This window comes from Anopheles arabiensis, chromosome 3 (genome assembly GCF_016920715.1).
Source record: "Anopheles arabiensis isolate DONGOLA chromosome 3, AaraD3, whole genome shotgun sequence".
In the NCBI taxonomy this organism is placed as follows: Eukaryota; Metazoa; Arthropoda; class Insecta; order Diptera; family Culicidae; genus Anopheles; species Anopheles arabiensis.
Window position 1 is genome coordinate 43,378,061 of NC_053518.1, and position 17,655 is coordinate 43,395,715.

At 40.4% G+C, this 17,655-nt stretch overlaps 1 pseudogene; it reads right to left on the reverse strand.

The window, feature by feature from the left end:
- Positions 1-4,983: 4,983 nt before the first annotated feature.
- Positions 4,984-17,431, reverse strand: LOC120899875 (annotated as a pseudogene).
- Positions 17,432-17,655: the final 224 nt, after the last annotated feature.

A 17,655-nucleotide genomic window follows, 5' to 3' on the forward strand; every position in this document is an offset into this window, starting at 1 on the left:
CCGAATCGAATAGAAAGTAGTGCCCACATCGATCGTACCGGGAATGCACCCCTTTCCCGTGAACACACTACACACTCATAAACGAACAAATGCAAAAGTTACGCATTTTAACACTTTTTTATAGCTTTATTTACATATAAGGCAAATGAGCGGAAGAATAAGATGTGTACGGTTTTTATGGGTCGTAAAATCGTTCAGAATCATCCCCTCTTCTCCTGTTTTCCGGGTCGCATTTGTGAGGTGAAGCGAAAGTGGCGTTTATTAGACGCCCAGTAGCATAGGCGGTCGTGTGTTTGTGTGTTTAGCGATTACATGACAAATCATCGAGTAGCACCACTCGTGTGAATGGATCGTTTTGTACCGAATCAACTCACTTTCGGTCACCCTTGGGTCAGGAAGGATGCGGTCGACCTTACCATGCTAAAAGATGGGTTCGTTGAATTTCGTACATGGCATGCAAGTCCTTCACCGGGACCGAATACGATCGATTGTGGGAAGAGCCGATGAACGACGCTTTAAATGGAGAGAACATTACAATTGTGCAGAATTTATCTGCATACAGTACGGAGGTGGTCACTGTTGCCGTATGCGTACATCAATTTGCAATCCTTGAGCCGTACTTCATTTTCGATCGAATCTTCGAATTTCGAAAGTAGCGTTTCTAAATGTTTTGTGTTTGGAAGCGTGCTGATGAAACGGAGCACTCAACGCTACGGTTGATGGGTGGCTGTACGAAGTGCTAGTTGACGTTTATTACAAAGGAGAATATATGGTGTATGCAACGCTGAAATATTTAGCCTTGTGGTGTCTCAAAATGTATGCTTTCTTATTGGTGGCACTTGTTTTGAGGGAAATGTTCGGTTAATTAGTATCATTAACGAAAACAGCCTATTTAGTGCATTATGGTAAGAATCATTAATTTCTGAAGCTTTTACAAAATTCCTATTTAGTTCTTGTTTGCTTGTTTTATCAGAAGGATCGGTTTTAGCCGTATTGCTTGAAAATTGTCGCTCTTTAAATTAATTTAAAAATATGCGGTACTGTGGAACCATCATAACGAGTACCCCTTACAGCTAAATTTTTGCATCTAAATCTAACTTGCAAATCTAAATACTCTAAGAATACCCCTCTTAACGAGTAAAATCTTGCATAACGAGCAATTTCATTTTTGTTCATTTCCCGATAAGAAATCGTGATAATTTCGAAAGCTTCAGTACTAAGAATCGTTAAATATCAAGCTATATCCAAAAGAGAATGTATAAGTGTGGAGGAAAAATGTAACCGCAGGACTCCACACAGCATAACACGGAGCGCAACATAAAAACTGACAGCTACAAAACGCTTCAGAAAACGCTTCTTTGATGGTAACAAGTTTTGAATATCCTTAGTAGGCCGCTCATTGCTCGTAGAAAAGCTACCAACCTACTGTGATGACCAACAGGTAATTAAACGCTTTGCCTCCTTCCCCAAGCGTTTTCTGAAGCGTTTGGCAGCTGTCAGTTGTTAGAGGAAGGTAGGTAAAGACGGACACCTTAAGGGAAATGGTAAAAATCTAAGGATATATAGGTGCAACGACCATGAAAATGTGCATACATTATCTTACACTCATGTTTTATCAGAAAATGTGTTGAAACTTTTAAGTTTCTATCGATTTTTGCATTTTTTTTAATGAATGAAAAACATGTTTTTTTTCGTGCAGTTTTGAAATGTTCGGGTAAGACGGACACCATGAAGGGTAAGATGGACACCTGCAGAAAACGTTGTAAAGTGAAGAGTTTTACAGTATTTTAACAAATTCTATCACTTTCCACGTCCTGGTACGTTTATAAATTAATTATTGGCCTATTGCAACGACGATTCATTCAGTCGTGGTTTTAAAAATTGTAACCACCACTTCTAATATATCGTAGAATGCAGCATCTAAAGCATTATTGAAATATCACGCACTTACAGCTGACGTTACTCCAGCTTACAGAACAACAGTCTAGAACTTCCATTTAGGAAATCATTTTGCGAAAAGTCCACGACCCCAGTAATTTTTGAGGGACTTGTTAATAGTTAAAGCCATTTTCCATCATGTCAAAATTCATCATTTGATATTTGTAATCCCATAGAATTTCTCATCTATTCCTGAACAATGTCGTATCAATGCCTCATCTTTTTATTGTTTAAAGTTGTCCAAGTCGTGACAAGATATTGTATTTCGTGAAGCGCCTCATCAGCGTCGAGGGAGTAATAGCATAACGAATGGCTACTATTTTGACCGGTGTTTCATTTCTTGCTTATTTCAATACTTTCTCTAGTTGCTGATTGGTTTGTAGCTTCGGAATACCCTTATTTAAGGTATTTGAAGAAATCTATTCATCACCAATTGATATAACAAGTAAAATAAATCAATAAATTCGGTGTCCATCTTTCCCTACAACAAAGTGTCCGTCTTTCCCGCTTTGGTGTCAGGATGTTTAAACCACCGGAAAACAATATTTTCTATTGCTTTCATTCTCGTTCTTTCGCCAGTTTTTTCATTAATGATCGCGACAACCCATTCATGAAATAAAACTTCCAGAAATGTAAACAATACAAGTTGTAGAGCTTAAGATCGGCAGTAGTCAAATTAGATCCACAAGGGTGCACATGATTGAAAATTTATTTTGACAGTGGATTTAATCCACTGGGCATATATTATGCCAAAAATGTTCTCAAATGTGTTGTTCAACTTTAAGTTAGGATGCTGCATTGTTGATTTTTTCGAAAATTACCATTTTGATGCATTTATGAGAAGTGTCAATCTTACCCGCAGTGTCCGTCTTTACCTACCTTCCCCTATATTGCGCTCCGTGCTATGCTGTGTGGTGTCCTGCGGTAATGGAGGTGACACATCAACACCCAGTGACAGTCCACAACTCACGAAGTCATACAAAAATCGGAAAAGCCGGAGCGGGTCGTGGACGCGTTCACTCCACGTCCAAATAACTCTTTTGCGATCAGCAGCCACTTTCCCAAACTCGATCCAAGAGCAACTATAGTTGCCGTTCCCTGGATACAACGGACGCTTTTATTTATGTCACCGCGCGGCTACATGAGGTGAAATATACAGCGAAATGAACTATTTGACATGCGAAATATCTGATAGATAAAGTATCAGAGCAACCAGCTGATGTGCAATATAAACAAATATCGTGCACTAAATCGTAACTAAATTCATTGAATAACTTCAATATCGAGTACTTCGTCAATTTTCAGTCATCAGTTCATAATTTCTACCAATTAGGGAATGTTCTGCTCAAGAAGATATTATTTTTAATAGAATTTCGAAAGCGGATGTTGTGTCTCCCCCAACCTTTTAGCTGTACATGTCAGATATTTCACCAGTCAAATAGTTCATTTCGCTGTATATTTCACCTCATGTAGCCGCGCGGTGAGAATCGCTACGACCGTTCCCGAATTCGATAAAGTATGGAACAAGCTGCAGATAGCGAAGCTGAGAGTTTTGCTGTGCTTATCGACAGGTGAAGTAAGTGAGGTAGTGTCTTCAGTTTAATTGATTCATTTCTTTCCTTCTTATTTGACCATATTGGAGGCTCTCTTCGGCTTCGTTCGTGGACGTGGACAGGACGTGGATTTTAGTTTGTAGTGTACCTCCCTAAGAAGCGTGTGTAACACAAGTGTGAAATGTATTGATAGGTGTGTTCTTGCATGCATTCTTGTTCTACTTACTCGTGACGGCAAAAATTTCGAGACTAACTATTGATAAATGGATTACTGTCACCACTTGGAAGTGTTCCTTGATGGTTGTGATGCATATAATCCCTATATACCTGCACTTTTCATGGCCTGGAACCATGTTTTAAAAACAAACACATTTGACTTTTTTTTTTTAAATTTATTATATTCTTTACAGACTTCGACCTTACGAGTTCATGTTTGAAAATAATTTATTGGTCAAAATGTACAGGTATCATGTAGTACAAAATATAGTTTTATGTGAAGTTAAAAAAGATCAATTCTATACTAAGATTCCTTGCATAAAAAATGTATATCTAAACTAGCAAGTCTGATTTTAAAAACATGCAAGAAAAAAAAGAAGATTTTTACATCGAATCAATAAAAACGCCTGATTTTTCATTAAAAACCATCACAATCTTAAAACTATTTTAAAACTATGCACTGGATAGTCTTTTTAACATTTAATTTATTCATCTAAATATGTGTTAAAATGAAGTTTTTCAACAAAAAAATAACCACAGTTCAATTACAGAAAATTAGAAGTAAATATGTTTTACCAATAAAAACGTATATAATGGTAGGTAATAAAAACGGCACGAACATAACTTAACGTATGTATAAGACAAAAGGCTAAGACACTCTTCAATAACAACTCTGGACATAAAAACTCACGCATGAAAAACATCGGTCATCAATTGAATGGATACAAGATCATAGAATCAACTCAATTTCATCAGTTCTTTTTTTACATGTTTTTAATTAATTAGAGGCGACTGGCAACATTCGCTTTTTGGTGACATCGAAAGAATTTCTTCAGTGCCAAAGGAATTTCTTTAATTTTTTAGTACACGAAAGCATACATTAAGGCGTAATGTTTATGTTTGCTGTAACAGGGATCGGCAATCTGTGAAGTGATAAACATCATTAACACTTTGACGGTGGCGCACACCACTGTGGTGCGATGAAGAAAACATTGTTGACGACCGACCACACCGCTGTGGTGTGATGCAGTTTTTCGCTTCTTGCAGTTTATTGTATTGTGCGTTGTTCATTATATAACGGCATTTTGTATTGCTAACCGCGCAGTTTTTCGAACAATAGTTGCGACGAATGGCGATGTGCGGCCATCAAAGTGTTAATACAGCAAACAGCATGCTAGGTTTTGTTACACGGCAAACCTTTACATTAAGAGATTGAGTTATTAAATAATTAGGTTTCGCAAATATATAAATTGCTAATTAAATATGTACAAAATACTAGAGTTGCTGTACGATTATTGCTATTTAGTACAACATGCGTGTATACACATGCGCAGATATAAACCGACACAGACATTTGCCATTGACCATCATAACATCATAACATAATTATTTCGTCCATTTTGTGTACACTTCCTCATTTCTCATTGTTAGTACCTATCTTTGAATATTTGGAAATTCTTCGGTAATGCTACTGTTGTTTTCATCCGGTGTACCAAAAGTATTTAAAAAAAACACCATGAATAAACCTACATACAAGATTTTTACATCTGACGTGCCGAAACAAACTAGTACACATTTGATATTTATGAAATTCAAGCAGCCAATATTGAAATCCAATGAAAAAGTGTTGACAATATGGTTTTGGTCGCCATCATGAATATAAATTTTAAACAAGTACGAGGAGCAAAATGTCCTGTACTAAATTAAGAAATTTGTTTCTACTTTTGTTTTGTAAATGCAAAAAGACATTTAAAAATCTCTATTGTGTGAGTGGGCAAATTGTAAAATTTTGTTTTATTTATTTATTTTTGTATTTTATTGGTATAGGATTACATCAAAAACATTTTTTTGTATTACATTAAAACAAATATAAAAAAATTCAAATTTTAATAAGTAATATTGATTGCTCTGCCCTGCATTGAAATATTAACGATCTTTCTATAAAACATTCTTTTATAGCACATGTACGCCGTTACGAAAGCGTAACGTTTTTGAATTTGTCTTCGAATATTTTCACTATATGAAGCATTATTTTCCAAAGATTTGATTCTCACCAGTAATACAGCGTTATCGTTCCTAAAAAAAAAATGAATCTCTTTCTTTAGATTCACTTAGGTTGTGCGGCTAAATATTTGAGCAATTTTTCGATCGCCGGTGGCACCTTTGGTATATGGTCACCCTGTGCAAGATGGTAAAAAAATACATTAATCATGTTTTTAAATTCCCATTGGTGATCAACCATGAGCATTAGTCACACATGGTTTACTCATCGTACCTGCGGCAGAAAACCGTTGCCATCAGCGACATAATCGACTCGATAAACTACTCCATCGTCTCCGACGTACTGGTAGAAACCTTGCGAACGAAGTCCTTCCGCAGCAGTGCCCTTGTCTTCGATGCGTCCTGCTTCTTCCGCTAAAATTCCGTTTTCGGTTTCAAATCTACATAGATAGTTTACAAAGCGCTAATCACTTAAAAGTTCTGTTTCAAATTGCCAAGCTTCACTCACACATAGTGGTAACCGTCGTTTTCCACCTGGTTTTCCAGACGTATGATTTTCCATCCATCGGGGGCGTATGCTGGCTTGGGAGCAACCTTCACCTGGGCTATTCTAGCCAACGTTGGAACAGGGGTAGGTGGCGATGCAGATGGTGCTGAAGTAGTGGTTGCTGATTTTGGTGGGTTAGTATCAGCTGCATTTGCTCCCGCTCCAGAAGCACCTGCTCCGCCACCTGCACCGCCCGCAGATCCTGCCTGACCCGCTCCGCTGCCACTGGGACCTTCCACGTGCTTGTATCGATTGTCAACGTGCACGTAGCGGCCATCATTTCTAGGCACGTATTTACCATCATTGCCCGAATTGTACCGTCCGTCATTTCGATTGTAGTAGCGACGATCGTTCGAGTAACGGTACGTGTTGTACGGATATTGAAGATATCTAGGATCAACGTACGGCTGGTATGGTCGGGGCCGCTGAGTGGTCAGCTCTCTCGGCGATGGTCTGTATTTGCCATCGTCCTGACCCAAGACGCATGCCAATACAGCGCCTAGCACGATAAAGCTCTAATAACAGCCAGTTTAGTAAGTTTAAGGTAAAATCAATTTTATTAGAAGCCACCACTTACCAAATGGAGACGCATTGTGTCTCTAAGCGTGAATTCACCGCAAGCTACAACCGTTACGCACAATTAGAAAAGTGTGTTTAATTTCCGTTCAACATGATTGTCTTTTTATATACGCCCAGCTGTACTGTGGCGCTTCATAATCATTCCTTGACATAAATCGAATAGTCACATTTCTCAGGGATGATGAATTTATTTGATTAGAAACTGATGCAAATATATTCATTGGAAAGGTGTCGGTTCTTCCAAGCATCGTGTAAATATGAGCTGGATTCTATATACCATTGAGTGTGGTTCAACTTGCGCGTCGCACTCACAACTGCCTCTGTATCGCAAAATCAGTGAACATTAAATTTATTACAAAAATGCTCGATATTTTTCACCTTTTCGCTCGTGTCCCCTGGAGCCCGGTAAGAGTTATTATCCTGCCGCCGAATGTCAATTGATAAACCAGATGAACCTGTTGCTGTTGTTGGGGTGATAGGTGGAGAATGATACGTTTTTCATCTCGTAAAATATACTAATTTAGAGGCTGGTCGAGTGTAGCTAGAATGTACACACATGTGTGAGAAAGGTATGGCAAGTGAGCTTTGAGTCAGTTGTGTGAGAGACGTGGGCGTGAACGCATTATCATTCTACTGTGGTGCATTTGAAGTTAAACAGCTCGTGAAATTAAGTGGAAGTGTTTATAAATTGGGTATCCATTTTGCTATACATCTTAATATGAAGTGATTAAAGCTTGTAATTGAAAGTATAAGGTTCAATTTCAAATATGATTTTAGGCCTTCGTATATTTTATTTTATATTATATATATGCTTATAAAGTGACCTCCAATTTAATCGTGTCGCTTAGGTCAATCGAACACAACTAAAAAGAAGTTTAACACTGCCAAACAAAAATAATGAAACAGCTAGTTTATGGGCTTATCCTTAAACAATGTTTTATTAATTGAAACAAATCCCTATCCAGAAGTAAGTTTTTAAGCTATAAAATAAAATTCATATATCTTGAAGATACGACATAATATTACGTACCACAACTATTTACGAAAAATATCATACAATAATGTATTATATTCAACAATTGATTCACTCGGCTGAAGTATTAACCAGCTGAAATTTTAAAAGGGAATGATTAAATCCTAAGTCTTACCTAAATTTAATATATTTTGTAAGACACGTTGTACGTATTTATGTAATCTAATATCGTACAGTTTGAAAAATAATACAAAATATTTTCATTTCTAATTCGTAAAATATCATTAAACAACGATTTTCACGTTCAAATTCACACAATAATTGAATATAGCTCTGTTTTAAATGGTGATTTTAACATTTCTATTGTAAATTCAATTTATTCGAGTTATAAAAAAGTCAAAACTCCAACCAAACAATCTGGTACAAGTGAATTTTGCAATAAGCAAAATGACCTCATAAACAATATCACCCTAACCTTTCCTACGATTCACCCACTCAGAAATATGTCATAAGCCCAAACAGAACCAAAACCGATTGAAATTCATACAGACGCAGCTCACCTTCCCGCACACTATATCCAATTGAATGCGTAAGAATACGTCTCAAGACCTATTTTTAAACTCTCATCGGGACCTCTTCCATTGACTGCAATCGCCCACGAAAACAAAATTCAAACAAATCCTCCACTACGCAACCATCGCGAAGATGTCCCCTTTGTCATCCTGCGTTTACCTCCAAAGCGGACCGGATCTTCTTGCCCGAAGATTCAAGGTTTCAGGCGAGATTTCACGGTCTCGCAGTCTTCGTTCGTGTGGTCTCGTTGGATCGCATCGCTTCGTCCATTTGTTTAGCATACGTGTGATACGCGCCGATACAGACCGGAAAATCGAAGGCCACTAGTTTCGTCATCACGATGGGTATCATCATCATCATTACTATTATTATTATTATTAATGCTATTAGTACCACAAGGCGGGCATGTGTTTGGATGCTGTCGATATAAATCTTTGTGGGTCAGATACCAGGAGAGCAGTATAAAATTATACATCGATACGTGCAAGGTCGCTTGTGGATTGCATTGCCGCCTGCTCGATAGGGGATTTTAAATTCGAAACAGCATCACACAGGAGTCAGAAACAAAACAGCGACGCCAACAAAAGCAGTCTGTTTGCATAACCCATCGCCATCTTAAGCGATACTCAATGTCAAGTTCAGCGGGCGCGGGTGTGTAGAGGAATAGAGGATTTTTTTGCCGTAAACAGAAGCTTTTTTGCGTATAAAAAAGTAAACAAATGAGTAACTGCAAATAAACTATCAAAGCATCACTTTTCCCTTGGATAGCCACTGATTTGGTAGAAAAGAGTTCATAGAACGAGTAAGCGACGAACCCACCTGTTCAAGACACACACAAAAAAGACTGTTGTACGACACCATCAGCTAGTTTAAAAGAATGGTGGTTTTTATTTCCTTTGTCACTTTACGCTTCAGAAACATGACTAGTTGCTGCCAAGTGCCCGGGACCTGTATCACTAACTTATTTCGCTAAAAGGGGACAGTGTTTGCTAGCTGCTTTTACTATACGGATCCACGCTTGTTCCGGCTCAGGTTTGCCAGCAGTCGGAGGGCGCGCTCAATTGCCTCCGGGATTGGTGGTGGTGTTGGCAGATGGTCACCCTGTGGCTGGAAACCATTCTCGTCGGCAATGTACTGCACCGAGACGCGATTACCCTCCGGGTCGGTGTACGAGTACTGTCCCTGTGCCACCTGATCGTACGTAAAATAGATCGATTGAGGGATGAAACGCAAGTTCTCGAAAATTAGGATGTTTCCCTTCTGTACACCTACCTGAGCTTGCTCTTCTCCCAAGTTTTTCAGTGTACCCTGTTCTTCCGCCACAATGCCATTGGAAGTTTCGTACGCATACTGGTATGTACCGTCCGGGTTGACTTCCGCGTCCTGTCGCAGCACGGTTGCGTCCTTATCTGCCGCTACGGTTGCAATTAACGCGATCACGAGCACACTGGCGAGCTAGAACACAGACACATAAAAGTGAAATAGTTTGCACATTTAATGGTAATCCTTTAAAACACATTTTTTAGCACGGTAATGAAATATAATCCAAAAATCGTTAAATCAACAATATTTCGCACTAACGCCACCACACACCTTATTCATGTTGACTGTGTACACTTTGATTACGGCCACACGGAAGCTAATTCCACTGCTTAACGTCACGCTAGAAGAGAATCGAAGAAGAAATACACTACTGTTGGCTGTCGAGCTTGGATCCGATATCTGGCAGCAGCCGCAGCGAGGCGTTGGCTATTTATATCGGTTCGTGCGACAATGTGCGATCACTTTTTTGTTTTGTTTGGTGTGTGTCTTCTGCCGAGCTCGTGTCGTTTTTCGGATTTTTTTTTTTCGTTTCGAGTTGTATGGGAGAATTCGGCTCCAAAAAACACGAGCCAGCGTCCGGTTGTCCTAGCAAATCACCATAAGGCGCACACCGATCGTTTTCTTCTACCTTCTTCTGGACAAACCCAGGCCACCCAGTCCACGGGGAATGCTTGATAGAAACGATAAACGAAGGAGACAACACGATAGAAAGAGAGTAAAAGAGAGAGAGAAAAGACAACGGAGGGCCTAGAAACAAGTTGTTCGTTAGACAAAATTTGCATAAATTTCAACGACACCCTCCACAGTCGGAAGATTTGATTGCCCGTGCGGATCAATGGCAGATGAACCATCACCGTCAGGGGCTATTGCATCATTGACAGGTAGTAGTAGTAGTAGTAGCCATCGGCGACAGACGACGCAGCAAGCAGAAGAAGATCACACAAGAAGCGCACCCAAATCGTTATGATCTAGGCACACACGAGCATGAGGTGATCTTGCAGGGTCAAACTATTCTCTCTTTCTCTCGCCGCTCCTACACATTGCCATGATTTCGAGCAAGACGTCGGAGCTTACCTCTCTAACTGTATGCTTGATATGCCAATCGCAGGAATGCAGCTGTTGTGTCGCAGTGTCAGCTAGTCGCCTCCACAGGTCCCTGAAAACCAATTTTAGCTCCATAAATGCATTCGAATCCAAGGGCATTTCGCGATAAAATATGCGTGCCGCTGCCATTTGCACCCCGCCTGCACGAATGAAATGAATCCGATCGAGCGATAGTGAAAGCACCCGCCGTCGAATGAAGTCGTGCTGAAGTCAATTAAGTTAAACGATGTAAAATATTTGCCGATTAGCAAATTCGGTACGCATCATGTTGGGGAGGAGTAAGGAGAATCAATACCCGTGCCACATCCTGGACGGTTTGCGATCGTTAAGATGGCCCAGCACAGGATTACGGGCGGAAATCGGGGTGGTAACGCCCAGCCGTAAATATTCTTTAGGGCTCATGAATATTCATATTTATACACTAGCCCGAAGGCGGCGGATGTTGTACAGGCTCTCGTGGGCATAATCAAAACAATTAATAAACACCGCTTCGATCGGTGCTGCTAAATCCATCACGCTTCCAAGAAATTTGTATCCGACTCGAGGGCACACTAACGATGGAGAGTTTGCGATGGAGAGGGTTGGGAATGTTTTTGTGTTGGTGGCTAAATTTGGTGAAGATATATGCCCGGTGGGCTATTCTATTTCCATGTGATACTATATAAGAACAGTGGGTGAAAATCCTCTTAACCGGAAATTGACCTTCTTGTTTTTTGGGAGTGGATAAAAGCCTAAAGATGCAGTATGAAATATTGAAAGTATTTTTTTTTTCATTTTTAAATATTTTAGTTATACACAGGGGCGGATTAAGCACTACGCAAACTAAGTGGAAACCACCGCACGAGGAAACCACCTTCCTGCTCACTATTAAATTTGCTTCTCAATCTATCTCTGGTTTAGAATTTCTCATACAACTACTCGCTCGACACTTTAGAAAGGCCTACATTTGTGTGACCGCTGAGAGCCTGAACTCGTGTTAATCCGCCACTGGTTGTATATGTTTAACTTCCTTGCGATGTGAAACCTAATATAGCATATAACCTATTAAAATGAATATAACTTTCTTGTAATATGTGTATACATACAATCTTTTCAACAAAAAGCTCTGAAGTACATCATATTTGATGATGATATCATTCAGAATTAAATCTAAGCGATGGGTGGTCCATCCAGACAGGCACCAGCTCCGGTTAAGAGATGAGGTTGTGTAATTCAACCTTAAGGCCGGGGAACATGGGCCGTACTCGCTAGTGTAATTTCGCATCTAGCGGTGGAAGCTTTTTTAGTAATCGATGGAATGGTCGAGCTGGATCTAAAAAAAGTGATTATTTTTTCATCGAACTTTCCGGCGGAAATGACTGCAATGCATGGAGAACATGTGTATGTATCTATTACAAAACATTTTCAGTCCAGTTTAAGCAAAAAATACATTTGGACCGTTACTCCTGAATAAAAAAAAAAAAAAAAAGTAAAAAATACATAAACATAACGTAAACATTTTCTGAAACGGTTCAGAATGTAGTGCCAAAATGCTTCGGTCAACCGCCGCCAGATGCGCTAGTGAAAATGGAGCCCCGGCCTTTATACCGGTAGTAAAATACTAAATACATAATAATAATTCATGTAAAACTTTCTTAGGCCAGCCTAACTGCGAGAGACGAGAAGAAGAACCCGGCAGGTTTTTCAATTATGTTCACAACGACAGCATTTCTTTTTTGAGCGATTTTAGTTTTCTTCCAGTGTCCAACGCCTAGAATATTTTAAAGTTTTAAATTTTCTGGATCTTTTCAATATATTTTCTGTTAAAGTTAAGTTTTAGTTCTTAAATTAACTTACTATTCATTCGTTTATTTAGTTGTAGATGTTTGTGTATGTGACAGTATAGCCTAATAAAAAAAATATACATTTTGTTTTCTGAAATAGCTTTATTCCATCTGCAAACAGTGACAGCAGCAGCAACAGCAGTGAAAACAGTAAAGAATAAACTCGATAATGAATGTAATATGTACTTCAAACGTCCCATAGTGACTTCTGCCAACCGATTTGACTAGCCGATTGAAACAAAGAAGGCGCCACACGGGAAGAAGGCGCATCCTAAGGTACGCAAAGCCTGTGTAACATACGTAAGCCGATACACCTTCCACATAGATACCCACGAACCAACCAAAAAACATAATCTTACCATAGTTCATTCATCCGGACACTCAGGCCCACCCGATGCCACTTGCCTTGAGATTGAAACGTTCGTTTCGCTTCGCCAGTTTATGGTGCTGATCGGTGCGTTTTATGAGCAGACGGCCCATGTAAGAACGAAAAGCTCGCAGGCAGAAGCGTCCGGTGCGCGCGCGCGCGAATCATACACAGGATGCTGACGGGTGATTAGTTTGATGGGTGGCAAAAACAGCTATCGATGTGTCGGAGGGATTAGCTAAAAAGCCTGCCTGGGTGAAGGATAACGCTAGACGCTGATACGAAACGTTCGATAATGATGACGCGTTGTTGTGTTCAACGATTAGGAGATGTGCGAAGGTTTTGTTGTACCTTACAGTGCGGAAAACGATGCGTGTGCCACGAGTGTGAATAAGTCAATTTGTTTTATATTATGATACAGAAAAGGTGTTATGATTTATTCACATAACTTGTTGGGTATAGGAATGCCCCGCGACGTGTGGTATGAGCGAGTAATGTATTTCGTTTTCACTGTTTTCTAAACCTAAATGAGCGACTGACGATGGAGTTTTCTACGTGCTAAATGTGTTCGCTTTCCTCTCCTTCAGTACCTCCGCGAGGCATCATCACTCGGTGGCAGACTGGCCAAGTACTCGAGCGCACGCTGGATTGCTGGCGGGATTGGAGGTGGCGTAGGCAGGTGATCACCGAGCGGCTGGAAACCGTTCTCGTCCGCAATGTACTGCACCCGAATGAGCTGCCCGTCCGGTGCGGTGTACGAATACTCTCCTTGAGCCACCTGCAAAAACGAAGAAGCTGCTTAGTGGCAATGCGACGAACCTCACCGTTTAACCTTCTGCGCCAGGACTAGGTGTGAACGGGTGCTCATGTCTGCGCATGAGCTGCTCACGATCCAAGGACGAGTTTCGATCGGAGTGGTTTAGTCGATGGATATCGGCGTGAGCTAGCCACAAAGTATCAATTAATTACTCGTTCTCTACGCGGCACACGACACACGCATTGAAACGGTGAAGAGGATGATTGCTATCGATCGTTGTGTTGTTGTCGGATTGTGCCACTTGTACAGTGGTGTAGTTGATGTCTGTGTGGGATTGAAAGTGTAAGTAAATAAATAATCCAATCCGCCGCAAAAGGGCTTTCGCAACAGACCGACAAAGATAAATGCCGACCGGTTGGCAACTTGGTAGCATTTGCGCTGGTAAAATTGTGCAATTGCCTATCAGTTTGCGCTTTAGGCTATCGCTTTGATATTGTGAGATTTTTGTTTCCAAAATTTCGACCCAATGACTTTAACAATTGCTCCATCGTAAAGCATGAGAATCAAGCTGATTAAAATGGCAAACCATGGCCAGAAAAAAAATGCTTCAAACCTAACCCTGTCACCACAAATCTGCTGCTTTATTGCAAACTAAGCGCCACGCTCGGATTTGCAACATTGGTTTTATTGGTGGCTTCAAAAATCATAACGAGATTGAACCATATCATTGCCCACCCACCCCACTGGGGGCCATGATTGCCAATTGGATCGTCAAAGGTTTGGCCATCATTTGACACTAAAAAGACAGCGGCCGTCGCTGCACGCCAACCTAAATAAAAACACTCACCCGCACACCCGTTGTAAGAGTGGGGCTGATGGGACTCCCGGGCACACTTTACCGAAAGGAAGCCAATTAACCTTTCCGAAGTGCTGCCGTTTTATTTTTGCACCACCATCTCTCACCCATCGACGGGTCACGAACACCAAAAAGCGAGAGAGAGAAAAAAAAAACCGAACCAGATCGTTGCGCAACCAAGCGGCGGTAATCCGTGTGACCATTCGGATCTGGATCCTGTTCGATTGCACCAGGCTCCGGTTGTGCACGGGCGGGAACGGGAACCGTATGGCGTTTGCATATCTGCTCGTCAAAAGCCAACAGCATTTCAGTCAAAGTGATCATGTCAACCCGTCTCCGAAAGCAACAGTCACAGTAAATTCTCTCGACTGCCAGTGACATCCACGACCTTAGGGGAGGTGCGTCACCATCAGCCCTAGAAATTCCATCGAACGGTGCGCGCTGGGAAGGCGATGAAGCAAACAGCTTAGAAAGAAAAGTCACACTGATGAACGGGCCCGTCAGCGGGTCACAGGGCAATGCGGGGGCCAAAAGATGCTATAAATATTTGCTTGGTAAAGCGGATTTGATTAATGGACTGACAGCAATTGAGGGTGGATTGCCGCATTCGCGGGAACGGGCGGGTCGGTTTGCTTTAATCGATGCAATCAGGGGCGCGTTTCACATTTCATTTCACTCTTACATAAAAGAATATTTTGTTTCCCCCAACAAGCTAACTGGGTCGAGTCAAAATGCTTTCTAGCGTCGGTTTTGTTGAGTGTTAAGGTCAGTTGCACAAAAATGATTACCAAATTGTTCAATTTATGCAATCGTATCAATCTATCAATATAATCAATAGTTTTGTCAATGGTATAAATCGTTTATAAAGAACTCAAAGCAAGAGTCATTCTAGTTTTAATAGTGTGATCGGGTTATTATAAAAAATACTTTGTTAAAAACAAACCTTCTTTTGCATCTTTTAGGACGGCATGACAAAAATAAAATAAATTAATGAAATCGAACAGAAGGTCTTAAATGCTTTAACGATTATTTTTTAAATGAATTGGATTTTAAATCGACCTATGAACTAAACATCTTATGAACACTTCCGAACGATAAGTCCTCGTTGAAGGATAAAATTGATCATTTGTTACATTTACATAAAAAACATCTCAATTATTTTTATAACAATTTAATCTTTTAAAGTAGGAACCAAATAAACTATTTTGTGGGAGTTGTTTTATACAATTTTAGGATGTTTTTTAGGTCGAAATTTGGACTCTGAACACTCTAGATACAAAAATACACATGGAACCGATTTTCAGTCTACATTTTTTATCCCTTACATTCCTATTGCTCGTGTTCGAGCTAATTTAAATTGATCTAATTTAATTTAATCTGATTAAAAGGATAGTGCTTATTATGATTGATATTTGTTACCAAAGCTCGTGTTAATAAAGGTTAGAATCATTTAAAACGATTTGAAATGTATCATAAATATTGTGACTGTTTTTTAACAAAACAAATAGTTTTGAGATGAACAATTGTTTGTTTGCATGATCTTTAAGAACAAAGTAAACTGATTTTAACTGCTAAATGGGAATGGAAAATACAATTGGAAATGGAAATGGGTACTGACAAAATGTAACAGAATTGTTGAAATAGCACACCTATTGTTATTCAAACTATTGACGGCCAGTCCCGGTTGGTAAAAAAATCGTCAAGCGCAGCAAAAGTTTATACTAGGATCCAAAGAACTATAGAAGTCCTCCATAGAACTAAATCCTGCATATGTACAAAACTATCAATCTTTTACATGTTAAACCAAAAATCATCTACCTAAGGTCCGTAGGTCAAAGGTGTAGCCCGCCAACGAACATTATGTTTTAAAGGACCTGATGGGATACTTGTAGATACATGTCTAATTACTTTTTGACCCCGGTTTGAATTTTTATTGTCAAAAACAACGAGATTGAACTTGAGCTTCACTATTTTTATCCAATCCGGCCTGCACACACAAAATATTGAACGACCTTGCGCTAATCAATGAAATTGTAACACGAATAGCCAAATTGAAGAAGTCTAGGCCCAATCGAAAAGGATCTAAAGGGACAGCTAGCTATCGAATCGAAAATAATACATTTATACTTTCTCTCTATAAGCACACATTCTATAACTGTCCTTTTCGAACCGAGTTATTCTTTAGTAGAACTTTCACCATCTCACCTGTGCTTCCTGCTCAGTGCCAGGATTTTTCAGAAAACCCTGCTCCTCTGCCACAATACCATTGCCCGTCTCGTAACTCCAACTGTAGCTTCCGTCTGGGTTCACCTCCTGCTCCTGGCGTATGATGGGAATCGGTTCGGTAGCCGGTCCCTGTGGAGCACATTCCACGCCACCGAACGCCAGCAACAGCACGACACAGGTGCAAATCTGTACACACGAAAGAGTATTCAATATCGTAAACGTTAACACTTGGGGCACTCGATTTTTTTCACCAAACTTACTATCACTTTCATTCTGGTTTCGTTAAAGCACACACAAAAACTAACGTCCGATTGAAGTGTTGTAGTATTACACGAAATTAAACGCTGGAAGGAACTCCGACGAAAGCTGTCTATGCGCTGGGCGATCCTGCTCGGAGGTGGTGACGTTACGTTCTGCCGCTGGGAGGGCACTTTGTGGGAGATATTTATACATCCCTCCCGGAGGTTTCGCTGCGGAGGATACGGTGCTGCCGAATATCGCGCGCTCGTGCACTTATGCGGTAGAGGTGCGCTATCGACTATACACTACCTCCACCGTTGAGTGTTTGGTGTGATTGTTGCGGAGAGAAGACACGGCGAGAGCAGCGGAAAGCTGTGTCCGAATGGTGTGTGTGTCCCTTTTGCCGCTTCTTCGTGATGATCTCTTCGTCTGACACACTGACTGGCCACCAAAACCTACCGACCCCAACCTATGCACGCATACAGTGCTCTGTCTCTGTTTTTCTCTCTACCCATCCCCCGTCTGCAAACAGTACAGTCGCACGCGAACTGGGAGGTACTTGATTATTGTTATTATTAC